This window comes from Electrona antarctica (genome assembly GCF_951216825.1).
Source record: "Electrona antarctica genome assembly, chromosome: 6".
NCBI lineage: Eukaryota > Metazoa > Chordata > Actinopteri > Myctophiformes > Myctophidae > Electrona > Electrona antarctica.
This window is the reverse complement of record NC_136811.1, coordinates 43,623,443-43,644,074: the sequence shown is the minus strand read 5'-3', so window position 1 is coordinate 43,644,074 and position 20,632 is coordinate 43,623,443. Positions and strand designations below refer to the sequence as shown.

The 20,632-nt window shown below is 45.9% G+C and overlaps 1 protein-coding gene and 1 long non-coding RNA gene across 5 annotated transcripts in view; one reads left to right on the top strand and one right to left on the bottom strand.

The window, feature by feature from the left end:
• The window catches only part of LOC306924151 (nuclear factor of activated T-cells, cytoplasmic 1-like), a 178,506-nt gene that overhangs the window by 58,771 nt on the left and 99,103 nt on the right, over positions 1-20,632 (bottom strand). The window lies entirely within an intron of this gene.
• LOC306924152 lies at positions 11,941-13,224 on the top strand. The gene is made up of 3 exons (XR_013790133.1): positions 11,941-12,015; positions 12,100-12,216; positions 13,012-13,224. It is a non-coding gene; the product is annotated as an uncharacterized lncRNA (long non-coding RNA).

Genomic DNA, 20,632 nt, shown 5'->3' with positions numbered 1-20,632 from the left:
CCCCCCCTGTTTATCTTTCAGACTGAGTCACGTGACAAAATGCAGACCACATGTAACCTATGACATAATCTGATTAATGGCTTTATAATTACCTCGGTTTGAGGGCAGGAGGGGAGATTGGAGAGGAGTTGGAGAACGATGTCATGAGGAGGTAGTCTTTACCAATTTGTACCGCAGTGTCATGGACACAGAGTGGTGGGTAATTAGTCTGGATACTGTATGAAAAAACAACTTGTCTGGATGCTGTAATAAAGAATAAAAAATAAACTTTTTCTGGACACGCGCACACGCACGCACACACGCACACACACGCGCACACGCACACACAATTGGTCTGGATACTGTTATCTGACATTAACTCTAGCATCCCTATTCTGGCCGTGTCATAAATGGCGGAAATAGACGAATATTTGGTAAAAAAATAAATAAGCCGACATTTGGCTAAAAGGTCACAACATGTTGGGATGCATTATACTGTATAATGTATACAGTATATACATTATATTGTTATTTTCGCTATTGACAAACAATGAATTAAAGGATGGCTTCAGCCACAACTTGGCTGAAGCGCGCTGAACTTCCCGTTGTGACTACCCAGCTAACATGTCCAAGTGGGCCCCATATGGGGTGCATGTGTGCGTATGGGTACCAAGTGGGCATGGGCTAGAACTGGGCAATTATACTGGGTTCCAGGTAGGTTCTATGTGGGCTAAGTGGGCATGGGCTTGAACTGGGCAAATATCGTGGGTTCGATATGGGTTACAGATGGGCCAAGTGGGCGTGGGTTAGAACTGGTCACCCATGTATGGGTCCCTTGTGGGTTATATATGGGCTAAGTGGGCATGGGTTAGAACTGGGCTCCCATGTCTGGGTCCTATATAGGTTACGTATGGGCTAAGTGGGCATGGGTTAGAACTGGTCACCCATCTATGGGTCCCTTGTGGGTTATATATGGGCTAAGTGGGCGTGGGTTAGAACTGGTCACGCATGTCTGGGTCCTATATAGGTTATGTATGGGCTAAGTGGGCATGGGTTAGAACTGGGCACGCATGTCTGTGTCCCATATGGGTTATATATGGGCTAAGTGGGCATGGGTTAGAACTGGTCACCCATCTATGGGTCCCTTGTGGGTTATATATGGGCTAAGTGGGCGTGGGTTAGAACTGGTCATGCATGTATGGGTCCCTTTTGGGTTATATATGGGCTAAGTGGGCATGGGTTAGAACTGGTCATGGATGTATGGGTCCCTTGTGGGTTATATATGGGCTAAGTGGGCATGGTTTAGAACTGGTCACGCATGTCTGGGTCCTATATAGGTTATGTATGGGCTAAGTGGGCATGGGTTAGAACTGGGCACGCATGTCTGTGTCCCATATGGGTTACGTATGGGCTAAGTTGGCATGGGTTAGAACTGGTCACCCATCTATGGGTCCCTTGTGGGTTATATATGGGCTAAGTGGGCATGGGTTAGAACTGGGCTCCCATGTCTGGGTCCTATATAGGTTACGTATGGGCTAAGTGGGCATGGGTTAGAACTGGTCACCCATCTATGGGTCCCTTGTGGGTTATATATGGGCTAAGTGGGCGTGGGTTAGAACTGGTCACGCATGTCTGGGTCCTATATAGGTTATGTATGGGCTAAGTGGGCATGGGTTAGAACTGGGCACGCATGTCTGTGTCCCATATGGGTTATATATGGGCTAAGTGGGCATGGGTTAGAACTGGTCACCCATCTATGGGTCCCTTGTGGGTTATATATGGGCTAAGTGGGCGTGGGTTGGACTGGTCATGCATGTATGGGTCCCTTTTGGGTTATATATGGGCTAAGTGGGCATGGGTTAGAACTGGTCATGGATGTATGGGTCCCTTGTGGGTTATATATGGGCTAAGTGGGCATGGTTTAGAACTGGTCACGCATGTCTGGGTCCTATATAGGTTATGTATGGGCTAAGTGGGCATGGGTTAGAACTGGGCACACATGTCTATGTCCCATATGGGTTACGTATGGGCTAAGTGGGCATGGGTTTGAACTGGTCACCCATCTGTTGGTCCCTTGTGGGTTATATATGGGCTAAGTGAGCGTGGGTTAGAACTGGTCATGCATGTATGGGTCCCTTGTGGGTTATATATGGGCTAAGTGGGCATGGGTTAGAACTGGTCATGCTTGTCTGGGTCCTATATAGGTTATGTATGGGCTAAGTGGGCATGGGTTAGAACTGGGCACGCATGTCTGTGTCCCATATGGGTTACTTATGGGCTAAGTGGGCATGGGTTAGAACTGGTCACGCATGTCTGGGTCCCTTGTGGGTTATATATGGGCCAAGTGGGCATGGGTTAGAACTGGTCACCCATGTCTGGGTCCTATATAGGTTATGTATGGGCTAAGTGGGCATGGGTTAGAACTGGTCATGCATGTATGGGTCCCTTGTGGGTTATATATGGGCTAAGTGGGCATGGTTTAGAACTGGTCACGCATGCCTGGGTCCTATATAGGTTATGTATGGGCTAAGTGGGCATGGGTTAGAACTGGGCACGCATGTCTATGTCCCATATGGGTTACGTATGGGCTAAGTGGGCATGGGTTTGAACTGGTCACCCATCTGTTGGTCCCTTGTGGGTTATATATGGGCTAAGTGGGCATGGGTTAGAACTGGTCATGCTTGTCTGGGTCCTATATAGGTTATGTATGGGCTAAGTGGGCATGGGTTAGAACTGGGCACGCATGTCTGTGTCCCATATGGGTTACTTATGGGCTAAGTGGGCATGGGTTAGAACTGGTCACGCATGTCTGGGTCCCTTGTGGGTTATATATGGGCCAAGTGGGCATGGGTTAGAACTGGTCACCCATGTCTGGGTCCTATATAGGTTATGTATGGGCTAAGTGGGCATGGGTTAGAACTGGGCACGCATGTCTGTGTCCCATATGGGTTACGTATGGGCTAAGTGGGCATGGGTTAGAACTGGTCACCCATCTATGGGTCCCTTGTGGGTTATATATGGGCTAAGTGGGCGTGGGTTAGAACTGGGCTCCCATGTCTGGGTCCTATATAGGTTATGTATGGGCTAAGTGGGCATGGGTTAGAACTGGGCACGCATGTCTGTGTCCCATATGGGTTACGTATGGGCTAAGTTGGCATGGGTTAGAACTGGTCACCCATCTGTGGGTCCCTTGTGGGTTATATATGGGCTAAGTGGGCATGGGTTAGAACTGGTCACGCATGTCTGGGTCCTATATAGGTTATGTATGGGCTAAGTGGGCATGGGTTAGAACTGGGCACGCATGTCTGTGTCCCATATGGGTTACGTATGGGCTAAGTTGGCATGGGTTAGAACTGGTCACCCATCTGTGGGTCCCTTGTGGGTTATATATGGGCTAAGTGGGCATGGGTTAGAACTGGTCACGCATGTCTGGGTCCTATATAGGTTATGTATGGGCTAAGTGGGCATGGGTTAGAACTGGGCACGCATGTCTGTGTCCCATATGGGTTACGTATGGGCTAAGTGGGCATGGGTCAGAACTGGTCACGCATGTCTGGGTCCCTTGTGGGTTATATATGGGCTAAGTGGGCATGGTTTAGAACTGGTCACGCATGTCTGGGTCCTATATAGGTTATGTATGGGCTAAGTGGGCATGGGTTAGAACTGGGCACGCATGTCTGTGTCCCATATGGGTTACGTATGGGCTAAGTGGGCATGGGCATTCGACGCTGAATCCAGATATCATAATGTCGAGACTGTCCGATCCCAGGAAAGTGGTCAAAAATAGCGCGAACGTTTTGTAAGTGTCACAAATGCACCCAGAAACGATATATTTCCAATGTTTTAAAATAATCAAGGGGTATGTATCCCCACTTAGTTTTTCGACCCGATTCCAATGGTGGTGGTCTCATCTCTCTACAATGTCAGGAAGTGGGTGTAAACGCCTCCTATCGGTCCCTAGCCCTCGAAACACGTCTGGAAAAAAGTGAGACCATTTTCGGACTCAGCACGACGAGCTGAACACGCTGATATGTGTTTCCCAGCACACGGACTTACGGTTATCTTAATTGGCTAGTTAATTGGTTAGTTTTCGACGCGCGATAGCTCGGCAACGATAGGTCCATCAGCCAAGTAATTTACATGGGCACGTACAGCTCTCCGATATCTACGCTCCGATAGGTCCGCCATTCTCGTGCAACACCCGTAGCAAGAGTTCTCCAACTCTGACCTGTCATCCACAAGCGTTATAGACATGATAAACCTTACAGTGTATTGAATGGTGAAATGCTAACCCTAATTTTAAGAACCACACGTCCGTGAGCGGGGAGACACATATTGGCGCGTTCGTCTCATTGATATCTAGGCGTGGATGTAAGGCACGCCCATTTTCGACCCTTGTGGGCGGAGCTATCACGCGTCAAAGTCTAACCCTAGTTTTCTTAACCGCATGACCGTGTGCGAGGAAACACATATATGCGTGTGCGCATCATCAAGCCCTACGCGTGGATGTGAGCCACGCCCCTGTGCGACCTTTGTGGGCGGAGTTAACCACTCTTAATTAGGTGCGCTATGGACTTTATCCCTATTTTTTAAAAAGACCACTTGGCCGGACTTACCTTTTCACGCTGAATCCAACGGTACCATCCCCGTTCCTGTGCGACGTCGGGAAAGTTCCGAAAGGTGGCGCCAAATTTCCCAAAAAAGATAATCCTATATAGGACCCATAGGGAAAGTACTGGGTCCTATATAGGACCCAGACATGAGTGACCAGTTCTAACCCATGCCCACTTAGCCCATACATAACCTATATAGGACCCAGACATGAGTGACCAGTTCTAACCCATGCCCACTTAGCCCATACATAACCTATATAGGACCCAGACATGAGTGACCAGTTCTAACCCATGCCCACTTAGCCCATACATAACCTATATAGGACCCAGACATGAGTGACCAGTTCTAACCCATGCCCACTTAGCCCATACATAACCTATATAGGACCCAGACATGAGTGACCAGTTCTAACCCATGCCCACTTAGCCCATACATAACCTATATAGGACCCAGACATGAGTGACCAGTTCTAACCCATGCCCACTTAGCCCATACATAACCTATATAGGACCCAGACATGAGTGACCAGTTCTAACCCATGCCCACTTAGCCCATACATAACCTATATAGGACCCAGACATGAGTGACCAGTTCTAACCCATGCCCACTTAGCCCATACATAACCTATATAGGACCCAGACATGAGTGACCAGTTCTAACCCATGCCCACTTAGCCCATACATAACCCATACAGGACCCATACAAGGTTGACCAGTTTTGCCTTGCCAAAAATAACTGAACGTATAAAGGTTTAAGCATGGGATAAGTCGGCTACACACACACACACACACACACACACACACACACACACACACACACACACACACACACACACACACACACACACACACACACACACACACACACACACACACACACACACACAGTTAGAGCATATCTGGGTAAAGAACTGCTGAAAGTAAGCAGCTGACAGCAAGTTATCATAAATGAAATCTGTACCAGCTTTTCTCTTGAAAGTAATGATAAGTTACAATAAGTGTTCCTTTGATGATCTTGGATGTGAACAACAGTGTATAAGTCTAGATAGATATGGATGGACGAACAGTCGGACGGACGGACAAAGAGAGAGAGAGTACCGGCCATTGTAGGCCTATAACATTGTGTTGCAGATGGAAGCTTTTCATTGATTTAATGAGCTTGTAGATCTGCTATTCTGGGCAAAATGGGCGGATATTTCCCTAGGGAGAGAATTATGTATAAAATGATTATCTGATGTAGGCAGCACATGCACAGACGTCAACTAGTGAATAGCAGTTAGGCGTGCACATGTTGTGTGTGGGACTATAATGCCTATGTCCAGCGATGTGCTGTGGATATTTCAAGTAGTGGGGCTATGCCGCGCACACATGCACACTCACGAGCGATCACCAATTGAAATAACCTCTTAAATGTAGACCTAATATACCCAGAATATACTGTATATCAACTGTAATGGGCAAACTTTAGTGTTAGTGTTTTAGTGTTTAATTATTCATTTACCTTGCAAACGTCATATCTGAAATTGAATTAGTTTATCATCGTAAATCCATCAGCCACCTACAGTACAGTCGACTCGACACAATGGACCTGGCCATCACCATTGATATGCATCCAAGGCCGGTCATTCCTATTGTTTCAAGCTGTGACACAGGTGCGAAAACTGGCTGTGCAGGCTTGTGGGAAACGTGCGTCTTCAAACTACTAGGGCGGCCTCCAGGGCAGCCCTACGTACGTCATTTCATTGAGTGATGTCGCAACATCGAGCAGAAAAAGAAGTGTGCATGTTTTAGGGAGAGAGAGAGAGAGAGAGAGAGAGAGACACACAGACACAGACAGACACACAGACACACAGACAGACACACAGACAGACACAGACACAGACACAGACACAGACACAGACACAGACACACAGACAGACACAGACAAACGGGTGGGTGGGGGAGGGACGGAGAGAGAGAAACAGAGAGAGAGAGAGAGAGTGATCCCATACTAATTTGAGGAGGGTTGGATTGTGTCTGTGGATACCTGCGTATGTCTGATAAACCTGTCAACCAATTAGTTGTACAAAATGGTGCATTTATATAGGACTTTTATCCAAAGCGCTTTACATAGATTGTGCATTACATTCATTCACCCTTGCACACACCAATGGCAGAGGAAACCATGCAAGTCACCAACCTGCACTTCAGGAGTAGTTTAACTGCCCTATTAGGGGTTCAGCCGCGTATTGGTCAAGGACACTTCGACACTAACTCTGGGGGAGCCTGGTATCGAACTGGGAACCTCACGGTTCCATCCGGCTGTTCTACCGGCCACTCTACCCCTGAGCCATAACCACTGCCGCGTCCTCAACGGGAGGATGCAGACAGGGAGGCACACCTGTCTGTCTCTGTGCATCTGACTGATCCAAGTTCCTTCAAACACCAGGCTATAATCGAGTCTTCACCATTTTTCAGGCCAAGGACCCCTTAGCTGAGAGATGGAGACGAAGGACCCCCACTACACATTGTATACAATTTAACAAAATATGTTAAATTGATTTCATTGTGAGCTTGTAGATCTGATATTTTGGGGCGAGTTGGATTGGACGTTTCCCCTATAATAGTGATAGCGTTCAAGTGGTCTCCCTATCGAAGACCAATCACCCACCCGCACGCACGCATGCATGCATGCACGCACAAACACAGAACAATGTCATGTAAAAACAAAGTCTTGACACATGACCCCTGCATTGGCACCCAAACTATATTACCCTAGAAAAGAATATGAGCCAATTAAGGACACGTTTTGTTGTCTTTACAACTGTCTGTCATACTGTAAACAGGCCTGTCAGGCATTGATTGATTGATTGATTGAAACATTTATTAACAGTTTGCAGAATTACAGTACATTTCAAGCACAAACTCAATACAAAGGCTGTTAACTGTGAGTGGACAACCCAATTAGGCATTACACTTGTTTCCAATAGGGTCCACCATGTTCAATTCATCAAAAACATTTAGAGACGTACAAATAGACACTTCTATATAGACAAAGGACAGAACAGGAATTCATCATAATAAGCTTAAGCATAAGCTTACAAAATGTAAGCTTGTAGATCAGCTCTTTGGCAAAGGTTAAGAATTGAGGGAATTTAGTCGTTAAATATCTGAAAATACACATTAACATGAAAACATGTATTTATACAAGTGTATATGAAGCTATGAAATCTATGGAAATGTTTATTTTATTCTGCAACACAATTTTATGTATGTTATAGAGGTCCCTGCTTCATCTCTCTGAAGGGGTTATTGGCCTGACAAACGTTGAAGACTCTAGCTGCAGGCTACACCTCTATGGCTATCTCAATGTATAATAATTACTTTTTTTTATAATGTTCCAGCATTAATTAAATGAATAGCACTCAAATAAACTACAGATCGTCCCAGAATGCATTGCATTTCCGTTTGAAACGCGAATGCGATTGGTTGTCCTGGGTCACGTGCTTCACTGATTCAGGAAATGACGTGGTGAATTTCAAATAGTCAGACAGGCGCGGAGAGAGCTGTTTGAAAACTAACCTGTGTAACCGTTCCATCCGCTACAGAAAGAGATTCACATTAAATTAACAGACATAAAGTCATCAAAGGCAGTTGAACAAGGAAATAAGAAATTCCCGATCTATTTGTGTGATGGAATCTGCAACAACATGGAGCCGTTTGGCACACAAAGTCACAAGATTAGGGGGAGGCATACTATGGTCCGACGGAGCATTGGTTCGACATGCGTCCGCACCTCGGACTAGCGCCTGCATGACAATACAGCTACAGGCCAGGTAAGAGCATGCTTCTTATTTTTGCGACCAGTAAATCTACATTTAACTTCTGTTATCTGCTGTGCATTTTGCTTCAATAACTAAAATAAGTCAGCTGCGGGCTTTATTATTACAAATAACAAGGAAGGCAACAACAATGAACATCTGACGTTTTGTGGGTTTCAAATTATTGCTTTTGGTGCTGCATGGTACAGACACAAACGCTGTTGGAAGTGGCTATACTTGGGTAAAAGTGTGTCGAAGGTCCCGCGACGAGAGAGCGAGATTCTAGCAAGAGGCTAGAGCATTACAGGTCTGTTTAAGTCAGTGGTTCTCAAAGTGGGGTCCTTGACTGTATTTTGAGAGCTCCAGGGGGTCCCCAGCTAAATGATTGATAGTACAGGAGTCAGGAACCACCAAATGGACCCTTAATAATAATAATACCGGTAGTAAAACGTTTGAAAACAGTGTGGTCGTTAAGCAGCTCAACCCTGAAACACAGCACAAGATTAACTGATTCACCTTGTTTTTACTACATTTATCTTTTATATTATTGACTCATCTTTTAACATGGAACAACATGACGATTTCTTTCATATCTGCTTGTTGGTTATAAATTATCCTAAACAACCAGTAGTTAATACTAGCAGCAGTAACAATATTGTAAATTGGGAGATAGCTCTCTTGGCTACGTGACTTGTTGCCTGCTCTGCTGAGTTGGAGATCAGAGAGAGAGAGAGAGAGAGAGCATATATTTACAGGTCTGTCAGTGGTTCTAAAAGTGGGGAAGTGGGGGGTCCTTGACTGTATTGAGTGAGTTCCAGGGGGTCCCCAGCTAAATGATTGATAGTACAGGAACCAAATGGACCCTTATTGGTCTGTAACTGATTGTACAAATGGACCCTTACATGTCTGTAACTCTGAGTGTACAAATTTGTACACTATCAGCGTTAAATTAACATTGATTTGACTATTTTTGAGTATATAGACAGCTATGTGTGTCCCTGGGTCTGTCCCTGGCTGGCTGGCTGGCTGGGTCTGTCCGAGCAAGAAAGTAGCTTTTGGTTGGTTTTCACAACTGTTGCGCAGCACAACACATACACATATTAACTGTATATATGATGATTTGGGGTGATACAGTACAGTACAGTGACAGTACAGTAGAGGGACCCCCACACCGTAAGTCTGTCATTTTTCAACCATTCCGGACGCGGGGCGGCTGACCCCCTGGCCCCGTTCCTGTGGGTCTGGACCTTCCGGGGACCCCCACACAGAGTTGCACCACTCACTTCACACGGGTGTGATTTTACAATATAAATTGTGGTCCCAGAGATAGAATTGCCATGGGGGTCCGTAGCCTAATGCATGTCAAACTGTGGGTCCTTGAAATAGAAAATGTTTGAAAAAAAGAGAAAATCTTCTCTTATGGGGGTCCCTGGCATATCTTTTCAAATGTTGGTCTGCGGCTAATAAGTGTCAATTTGGGGGTCCTTGACATGAACAAGTTTGTTGAGAACCACTTGTTTAAGTTTTAGGTTTGTAAGGTGTGCCTGTGCATGTGTCTGTGTATGTGCACCTGATTTGTTTTTGTTGACACCACACCAGTCACAAGGAGGTCTTGATTTTAGAAGTACGGTAGGCTGGGGGGGGGGGCTTTTATGTGCCTGTCTGTGTTTCTTTTGGGTAATTCTTCTCTTCGTCTATTTGTTTAAGTAAATTGGAAATGAAGATGTCCAGTGATCCAGTGATCCAGTCCACAAATTACTAGCTGTGTTCTGTGTCCATGTCTGGACATAACAAGAAGTTCTTTTTCATGGTGCATAAGGTAAAATTGAGTGTTTAAAATGTAAATTTCTACATGAGACCACACTACAAAATGTCTTAAATCCTGCCAGTTTTTTGAAAACCCTATCAGTGGTGCTTGAATGTTTTCATGTCCCTGTGGACCCCCAGCTGAAAATATTTTGTTTCAGGGACCGACCAGAAGCAAATATTTGAGTTAAAATCGTTTGCTGTGAAAGAATATATATTCAAAGATTTGCATTTAGTTCCAAAAATAGCAAATCATTTATAGAGCCACAGTTTATTTGAGCTGAGTGACAACGTGTCGGTCTAAATGACCTGAGATACTTGATGAAAGTAATTTAGACCGAAACGTTGTCACTCAGCTTTCCTCTCATTAGCTAAAGTATAAAATAATTGTTAATGTGGTTAAACGCTAAAGTGACAGATGCATTCCAGGTCTTAATGGGTTAACCCATTTTGGACTTAGGCCGATTCTAAAAAAAATCCTTCTAAATCATGACCTAAGTTTTCTGAAAAAAATATTTATATAGCGGCATCATTTGTTTGTAATTTTTGAATACTGTACATAGTGTACAGAAACCCAAAAGGGGTTCCTGACCAGAAGGGTAGGGTTACAAAAAGGGGTTCCCGCCTAGAATGAGTTAATGATGTAATTTTGCAAAACATTTGATGTACACTAGTAAAAGCATGCCACAGGATACAGCTGCTATATAACTGGTGGAATAGGGTGTGTGACAAATCTGTAAATAGGCCACTGTTAGCATTTCACATAGGTTTTTAATATTGCCATCATGCACCCAACTTGTTACTTTTGACAAGGCTCCAGAACTGTTTTTATTCCACATTGAAAACAAGTTTCCCACCAGTAGCTTTTAAGCTTTTACAAGGTGTAATACAACACATGTGTGAGTAAGTAGGCAATGAGAGGCTATATGATAGGCGTATGATAGCCCTATGCCATTCAAAGGTTCGGCATAATATTGCTTTAACTTTAATGTCTCTTTCCCCTGTTTTTGTGCTCTTTTCTTTTGAAGACACATGCGATGTCAGAAGCAGAGACTCCATCTGATGTACAGACTGATGTTGAAACGACAGAGGAGGTAAAATGGCTGTTTTAGGGCAATGGTTCTAATAATATTTTGTGGCAATATAGGGCCGTGGGGGTCCTCGCACCCCACTTTGAGAACCCCTGCATTAGAATACGGACCACCATGACAGAGTGTACAGTTATGGTGGTCAAACAAAATGGATTTGGTTCTCAGAGTTGCAGCAACATTAGGGTCCATTTGGTTCGCAATTATCCATAATTTATCTGGAGACCCCTGGAATCCCCTCAAGGACCCCTGGGGATCCCCAGACCCCACTTTCAAAACCACTGTGTTGAAGTGTTTGCCAAGTACATTGGCACACAACCTGGAATTTCCCTTCTATTATTAGACACATAAGTCCCACCTCGATCTGAGAAAGGAAGTGAGTCTGCATGAATCAAGTAGGTTGGACTGACAGGCTGCCACATTCCAATTCCGCACACTCCTGCGCGCTCACTCCTCCTGCATGCATGTCATGTGATCTGTATTTCTCCTGAGCTGTTTGACATTGTGGCCCACACCATGCTACTGCTTAAAGTTAGTTTTTTATGTTTGCTAAAATGTACGTTTTTTTATTGAATGTACTGTAGGCCATCGCAAAGACATGTGACCTACACCTCCCTGTGGAATGAACAGCGTTGGACTGACTAGTGTGTCCCAGAGAGTTAGCCGCAAGAAAGTGGACACTGAGTATAACCAGCAGCCCCAGTGTGTCCCCTGGAGGTTCTCATGCAAGTATGTAAACTATGGAATTAGATTTATTTCATTTCTTTAAACATACAGAGAATTTAACATCTTGAAATGTAAAATTATGTGTAGGAACCCTGAGTCACAGTGGAATTGCTGCCCACCTGAAACCCTGATCAGCTGTTGGAACCCTGAATGTGAGCACCTCAAGTGGGACACAGAGACGGAGCCGCCCTACTGGAACCAGTTGTAAGTTGAAATATCGTATTCACTTCAAAATGTACTTTTAGTTTCTAATCACAATCACATAGTTGATAGGATCTTGCCCTTAATTTGATTGCATGCACAGAATGGTTGCTCCACTGTACATTTATCTTGAACTTTCCTCTTGTCATTCTAACTTGAAATGGTGTTTGGCAAAACATTTGATGTTTGATGTACAGAAGTAGAAGCATGCCACAGTATTACAGCTGTAACTGCTGAAAAGGGATCACAACAATTCTGAACAGAGGCCACCGTTTGTATTTCACAAATTTGCCACCATAGCTCAAGACATTTAGAATTACTGTTTTTTGGTTTGTTTTTAATTTGTTCAGAAAATAATCCTCAATATGCAGCAAAAATATCTTTACAGACCATAGCTATTCTTGATGTATAATTAATCATGTAATTTATTGTAGCATTTGGCCGTGTGATTAGATTGTAGTACAACTTTCATGATACATTCTTAAGCGTTATTCATAGTCTTTATTGGTGGTGAGGTGACCACCGCAACTACAACATGACGTCACGGAGCCGCGGTGAAGAGCAAACCACCGCTCTCCCCAGCCCTTCTCTCTGTTTTTACTCACCACCGCTCCACGTTATTACAGCTTCGGTGGTCAGCTCACCACCGGAGCGGTGGTCACCTCACCACCGAAAATCCAGACTATGAATAGGCCTTTACCTCAGTTATATTATTTAAAATATACACGTCTCATAATGTTTCATAATGTAAGAATCAAGCTAGCATTACTAAGTCAGCTTCTTGTTGTTTATTTTTAGGGACACTAAAGAAGAACACAGTGGCAGTCACACAGGACATTCACCAGAAGGAGGGAGAGAAGTGGTCAAAGTGGTTCACAGGAGCTCGTGCTTGAGGTGGGAATAGGGCTGCAAGAGCTCAGAGAGCACTTGAGTACACACAGGACAATGGGGCACAGCCCCACTAGAAAAAAACACCATCTGACACAGTCTTGGTATCACACACGCACGCGTACACACACACACACACACACACACACGCGTAAACAACTACCTCCTGATAAGTTGGCTTTTTTGTGTTGGGGTCATTTTAACGTCTACACAGGCTTCTGTGAACACCCCATACAGTTTAAGTTGCTTGATTCAGTATTTCACACACTCACTCACCCCATGGCCTAGGGGGTTGTACAGGTGTCATGGTGGATGCTTGGGCACTCTGGTATCTCCAGTGCTTTCGATCTTCTGTTGTCCATATCAGGGTTTGAAAGCTGCAGCCAGTCCACTCCTTGATGTTGTCCACTCAGGCCTGTCTACCTCTTCTCCACTTTCCCTCCACTGTCCCCTGTACTTTGGTCTTTGACAGGGAGGTATGTCTTGTGACATGACCATGAGAGTAGAGGCTCCTGTTCTCCAGCATGGGTGGTAGCTAAACTGTCTTAACATAATCATTTGTCCGGTCTTCTTATACGATATATGTAGCATTCTTCTGTCACACTTGCTTTCAAACGACTGTATCCTGTGCTCGGTGTCCGCTGTAAGTGTCCAGCTTTCAGAGCCAATGGAATAGGGTGGAGAGTACAAGTGACTTGTAAAGTCTGACCGTCACTGAGAAGCTGATTTATTATTTGTTATGTTTCCAAATACTGTATAGTCTAGTCATGGCTGATGTTGCTATCCCAATTCTTGCTTTTATCTTTTGTGGAGCTGCCATCTTCACTCACAAAGGACCCAAGGTATATAAGTCCTTTACTTCCTACAGGCAAGTGGCCTGTTCCTTGGTGATATATGTATGGCTGTAGCTGGTGACCAGGATATTACTTTTCTCTTCATCTCCATGCCATATGCTCTGCCTTGTGTTTTCTCATAAGTTTGATGTCATTGGAGATGGTAGGGTCTTCCTCTGATGGATATGGTGGTGTGATATTCTATGAGTGCTTCCTCCATGATGTTGTTTATAAGAACTGCACTGCTTGGGTATAGTGCTTGAATTACCTGTTGTGGTACAGGTCGTGCTGGTGCTAAAGGTGCTTCTCAATCAGTATTCTGACTTTGAATATCTCCTTTTTGGTCTGAATCAAGATGATCTGCAGCATTACTTTGCTAGCCAGACAGAAAAAACAGTTGTTTCTGTAGTTTTGTCACTGCCCTGCATTCCCTTTCTTGGGGTATTTTATTGGGTACATTGCTTGGTATCTTTTGGTAGATGCGTGTCAATGCTATTATCATGTATTGATTGCCCTCCATGCTCCCAAAGCTCTGCTGGGACATTATCGATAGCAGGCTCTTTACTACCTCCTCTACTTCAGCGTGAAGTATTGGGGCATCCTACCACATGCACTACTGGACTTCATGGCACTAGTATGTTGGGATCTGGTCTTATTGCACATTTGTATAGTTCCTAACAATACTCTGTCCATCACTTGGATATTGCTGCTTTCTCGGTTAGTAGAGAGTCATGCTTGTCTGCTATTATTGTGGCTCTATGTTGCTGTGATCCACTTTACTGCCTCCCGGTAGATCTATGATGTTATCAGTGGCCCATGGTTTGTTTTTCTTCCTGTCCTGCCCTAGTACTTCAGTTGGGGTTTCTATAAGTGCTTCCTCCATATTGTCTGTCAATGTATCTATGTCTTGCAGTAGGCTAAGTGTTGTTTTCAATGAATCTAACATGATTAAAATTGAGTTTAAAGTTACCATAGGTTTACTTAGGAAGGAGGAGTGTCTGATAATATGAATATCAAATATTTAAATACTGAATCAAGCAACTTAAAAACTGGGTGCTCACAAGTTAATGAACCTGCCTGGGGACCCAGAGCCCCTGGTTGTCCCTGGCATGATGCTAGGCCAGCAATGTGTCAAAGTGTGTCCCTGAGCAAAATTCGTAACCCCTAATTGCTGCCCGAGCGCCAGCTCCCAGAGAGAATGGCTGCTCCTTACTCCTTAAAGTATGGGTACAGTGACAAAAAACACCCCAATGTTAGAATGACCCCAAACATGTTTGAAAGTTAAATATCCTTTAAATTAACACTATCTTCACTTGATGGTTCAAGTTCTTGAAATTGCTCAACATTGCCCAATAAGCTTGCAATAGTGTTTTATTTGTTTATTTTTGAGGGGTGCTAGCCCCTCCTATGCCCATCTTTGTGTGTTTGTGTGTTCCCCATAACGATTATTTGATTGGCTGAGCAATGTGTGTACCCCATAACGATAATTTGATTGGCTGAGCACGGAATGTGATGTATGATATGATCGCCCATCACTTCACACAAGTGTTATTTACACAATTTGTGAATCATTTGTTTTTCCTACGTTTCATTTATGACAGTTATGTTATTGAGGCCAATATAAAACATTAACAGAAAATTGGTCTGAAAGAACAAAGCTTGGTTTTTATATTGCAACCAATAGATTCCATGTGACCATTTTTTTCAATAAACTTTGTCAAAAGATATATTGTCTGATATAGTTTTTTCACTCTGGTAAAACTTAAATTGGCTAACCTTAGGTACTTTTTACATCTTATGTTAATGTGTTTGCAGTTGTTAAACAGGGTTCATGTAAATATACTGCTACATTCTCCCATTTAAATCCCTTCAGGGCCAACTTGAAACCCATTTTGGCAAAGTTCCCGGGTGTTACCCACTTGTGCTGCTAGAAGTGGGATCTACATCGGTCTCAAAGTGCCCAGTTGGACTCCATTTAAGGCCCATTCAGATCCCACTTCAAGCCTATATAGGCAAACACAGGTGAGGCCTACATGGGTTTGACATACAATTGCCAATTTTGACCCCACCTAAAACCCAGTCAGAAACCCACGTAATCCCATATGGGATAACACAGCTGGGCCCTGAGTGGATACTGGGCGAAAACCCACTTGGAGCCCTTAATGGGCGAACACAAGTGTGGCCTACATGGGTCACATATAATTTGCCCAGCTGGAACCTACTTAAGGCCCATCCAGATGCCGGTTCAAACCCATATAGGCAAACACAGGTGGCACACACATGGTTCTGACATAAAATGGCCCATTTGGACCCCTCCTAAGACCCAGCCAGAAACACACGTAAGCCCATATGGGATAACACAGGTGGGCCCTTTGTGAAAAGTGGGTGCACGGCCCACTTGGAGCCCTTAATGGGCGGACACAAGTGTGGCCTACATGGGTCACATATAATTTGCCCAGCTGGTACCCACTTAAGGCCCAATCAGATCCCAGTTCAAACCCATATAGGCAAACACAGGTGGCGCACACATGGTTCTGACACAAAATGGCCCATTTGGATACCACCTAAGACCCAGTTAGAAACCCACGTAAGCCCATATGGGGTAACACAGGTGGGCGCTTTTTGAAAAGTGGGTGCACGGCCCACTTGGAGCCCTTAATGGGCGGACACAAGTGTGGCCTACATGGGTCACATATAATTTGCCCAGCTGGTACCCACTTAAGGCCCAATCAGATCCCAGTTAAAACCCATATAGGCAAACACAGGTGGCGCACACATGGTTCTGACATAAAATGGCCCATTTGGATACCACCTAAGACCCAGTTAGAAACCCACGTAAGCCCATATGGGGTAACACAGGTGGGTGCTTTTTGAAAAGTGGGTGCACGGCCCACTTGGAGCCCTTAATGGGCGGACACAAGTGTGGCCTACATGGGTCACATATAATTTGCCCAGCTGGTACCCACTTAAGGCCCAATCAGATCCCAGTTAAAACCCATATAGGCAAACACAGGTGGCGCACACATGGTTCTGACATAAAATGGCCCATTTGGATACCACCTAAGACCCAGTTAGAAACACACGTAAGCCCATATGGGGTAACACAGGTGGGTGCTTTTTGAAAAGTGGGTGCACGGCCCACTTGGAGCCCTTAATGGGCGGACACAAGTGTGGCCTACATGGGTCACATATAATTTGCCCAGCTGGTACCCACTTAAGGCCCAATCAGATCCCAGTTAAAACCCATATAGGCAAACACAGGTGGCGCACACATCGTTCTGACATAAAATGGCCCATTTGGATACCACCTAAGACCCAGTTAGAAACCCACGTAAGCCCATATGGGGTAACACAGGTGGGTGCTTTTTGAAAAGTGGGTGCACGGCCCACTTGGAGCCCATAGCCCATAAGCCCATGTCAATACCCAAGTGGGGCCCATATGGACATGTTAGCTGGGTAGAGTGCACTGCACTGTACTTGGGTATATATTGTAACAGTAGTAGAACATTTGGACAGTGTTGTGGGTGGTGTGTGTGTGTTCCATTTTCTCCTCAGTACTTCTTCGTCAATATTAATTATTTTGTACACAAGGGCGATATGGCCGTTCGAGTCCGTATCCATACGAGTCCGTAATCTAACCACCAGCCGTTATCTGGCTTTGGACGTTGTGTGTGTGTGTGTGTGTGTGTGCATGTGACTCGAATTTTGTCCCCTACGCTTTGATTCAGATATCAAGGGAGCGGTTGCGAGGGAGAATGGCAAAGCCAGGCTGCTGTCATACGTCTCCAGCTCGCTATAGCGGCCCTATTTTTTCCTCCTCCCTGACTCCACATAGTGTCTCTAGCAGCTGTCCTGACCTGTGCGCGCGAGTCACACATGCTAGTCATCAGTGAGTGTAGGCTCGGGGGTCAGGAGCTTCTTGAAGTCTCCGCATCCCACGAGACCACTTCATCCATGCGGTGATCTCACCAGCAGACCCCGCTCTGCTTGTTATATTTTACTTATGGTGTCACCAGAGGTAATTATCCATAGCCGCACATGCTACCAGTTACTTACACGTAGACCTAGCTAGAGGGGAGGGAGGGAGAGAAGAAATAACAGCAATCCGCGCGATGCAACGCATGCAGCGGAGCCGCGAGCATGAGGTACACATCTCCGGGAAAAGAGAACGAAGAAAAGATGGAGATTTAAATTGCATGACGTTCCTTTATGTTCCTTTGTGATTTAATAAAACGCAGGCGGCTGCACTACAAATCCATGTCCTCGGTCGCTTTTGAAGCACCAATCCCCCCCACCCCTGTAAACTTGTCCTCTTAATTTCTCAGTGACCTCTCAACAATTACCTCAGCCTCCACGTGGCCCGCTTGAAGAGCCCAAAAGAGAGACAGAGAGAGAGAGGGAGAGGGAGAGGGAGAGACGGAGAAGGAGACGGGAGGAGGCAGGGAGATCTCTGAACCCCCTTCACTCGTCTAGCGGTAGCGCCGCACTAGTAGTGACGATGGCGTCCTCTCTCACTCGAAAGCCGCGGTGACCTCATGGAGGAGAAGGAAGTGATTAATGAGGTCAAACACAGCCCCGCTCAGTGACGCTGGCCTTCCCGAACCAGTGAAGGAACGCGATCAGACCCCCCCCGCCTCACACCCCCACCCCCCCCACCCCCGATACCTTTACCATATGTGCTCCCATGACCCCTCTCTCCCTATAGGCTTCCCTTCTCTCTCTCACTTCGCCCCCGTGATGCACGCTCAAGTGCACGCCCCGAGACGGGTGCAAAACGTACTTCTTCATTTTATCCTCAAAGGGGTAATAAGCTTGGGGGGTAGGGGAGCTGAGATCCCGCCGTAAACTTGTGGGCCAGCGATCGAAGCTTCACACATACACACACACCTGTGAACTCGACTTCATATCTCCCTTGCCCTCCCTCTCCATGTGAGGTTGGATGAGGAGAGGGAGTTGGGGGATGAATGGGGGGGAAGGACTGTGCGTAATCTTGACCAGATGAGCTTTCCCCGAGCCGTGAATACAGTCTGACTCGGAGCACCGTGTATTTATCTTCGGGATAATTGCAACCAAATTTGAATCAAAAAACCAACCCCTGATCGGGCCCGCTGCTCGGCCGCTGCCAACTCTTGCCGCTGCGAGCGCCATATCCATTTACACCTTCCACCGCGAAAGCCACTGTTGCCGCGCGTGCCATCCGGCGCAGTTCAGACTCAAATAAAACACCCCAAACGGACGCGCCGGAGGCTCAGGCATTAATTGTGTAATTGCGCGCAGCTGCGTTGTCAGGGTTACTTTTGATGATGTGGAAGGGAGGGCTCGGACAGAAAGGGAGTGGACAGAAACCCCCCCCCCCCCCACCCACACACACACACACAAGACCCCCTTTACACCATTCATCTCCATGCCACCTCCGGACCACTGCAGATATATCATCATTAATACTACACACACTCCACCATAAAAAGATACACATCCCTCCTTCTGAAATCACTCAAAAAAAAGGGGGTAATTTTCCTAAACCGGTCTATTGTGTCTGTCCACGCAATGAGAATCACATGCATGCAACGATGATGATGAGAAGAAGGAGGAGTATGTTTGCTTTTCCACATATACCTAATGACATTCATCTGTCTTTTCGGTGCTCGCAACGTCGCCGCCGCATCGCTCAATACGCCGGCAGCTCATTAAGGAAGTGGCCGTGACGCGGCCAGACGGCCCCATGCACGTCTGGCCGCGACGATTAAAAGCCGGAGGATTAGAACGTGTTTGCGTTTTAATAATGACTTGCCGCCGGTTTAAGCAGCAGCGCTGCCTGTCTGGCCTGAGTGTGAATGTACGTACGTACGGCCGGGCTGCCTTCTATCTCTCCACACAGTGATTTCATCACCGCCCGGAGGAATGTCATGACTCGCATGGTCCACGTGGCGCATGCATGCATGGGGGAGTAGAGACGGAGAGGAGGAGGAGGAGGAGGAGAAGGCTGGAAGCAGCAGAGCCAGAGGGGGGAGACACAGGAGGCAGGGGAGGGGAGCTCAAACAGCAGCTCAGGCTTTTCACACTCCTCTCTCTCTCGCTCTCTATTTCTCTCACTATTTTCTCTCCATCTGTCTCTCTCTCTCTCACTACTATAAGTATCTCTCTCTGCCACCCCCCCCCCCTCTCCTTCGCTCTATGCCCGTCTCTCTCTCTCTTCTCTCTCTCTCTCTCGCCTGATTTATAGTTGGTTGCCACAGCGTGTCGCGCAGAAAAAATAGCGGATATACAAGCTCACGTGCTATACGGCTCGTTTTGAGCTTGTAGATCGGCTATTTTCGGTGCATGACGCATGCAGGCGTGCAGCTATAAAGTCTACAATAGGCTTCTCTCTCCCTCTGTCTCCGTGTCTCTCTCTGCCTCTCCGCCCGAGTGCTGACAGTCACACAGCCGGCCTTCGCTGTACCCAATTAAATCTACACTCATCCAAGTTGTCTCGCTTTCCAGGCTTTACTCCATCAGTCCACCCCCCCCCCCCCCTCCACCCTCTCTCTCATCGGCTGTCTCCAGTGTCTCATTCTGAATGCATATGACAACATATGCAATCCTTTAATGTGTTTAAGGTTTCCAAACGTTCCTTCATTCTTTCTTTTTTTCTTTTATAAGCAACCAAACAGCCATATCCATCACAGTGTGTGCACGTGTGTGTGTGTGTGTGTGTG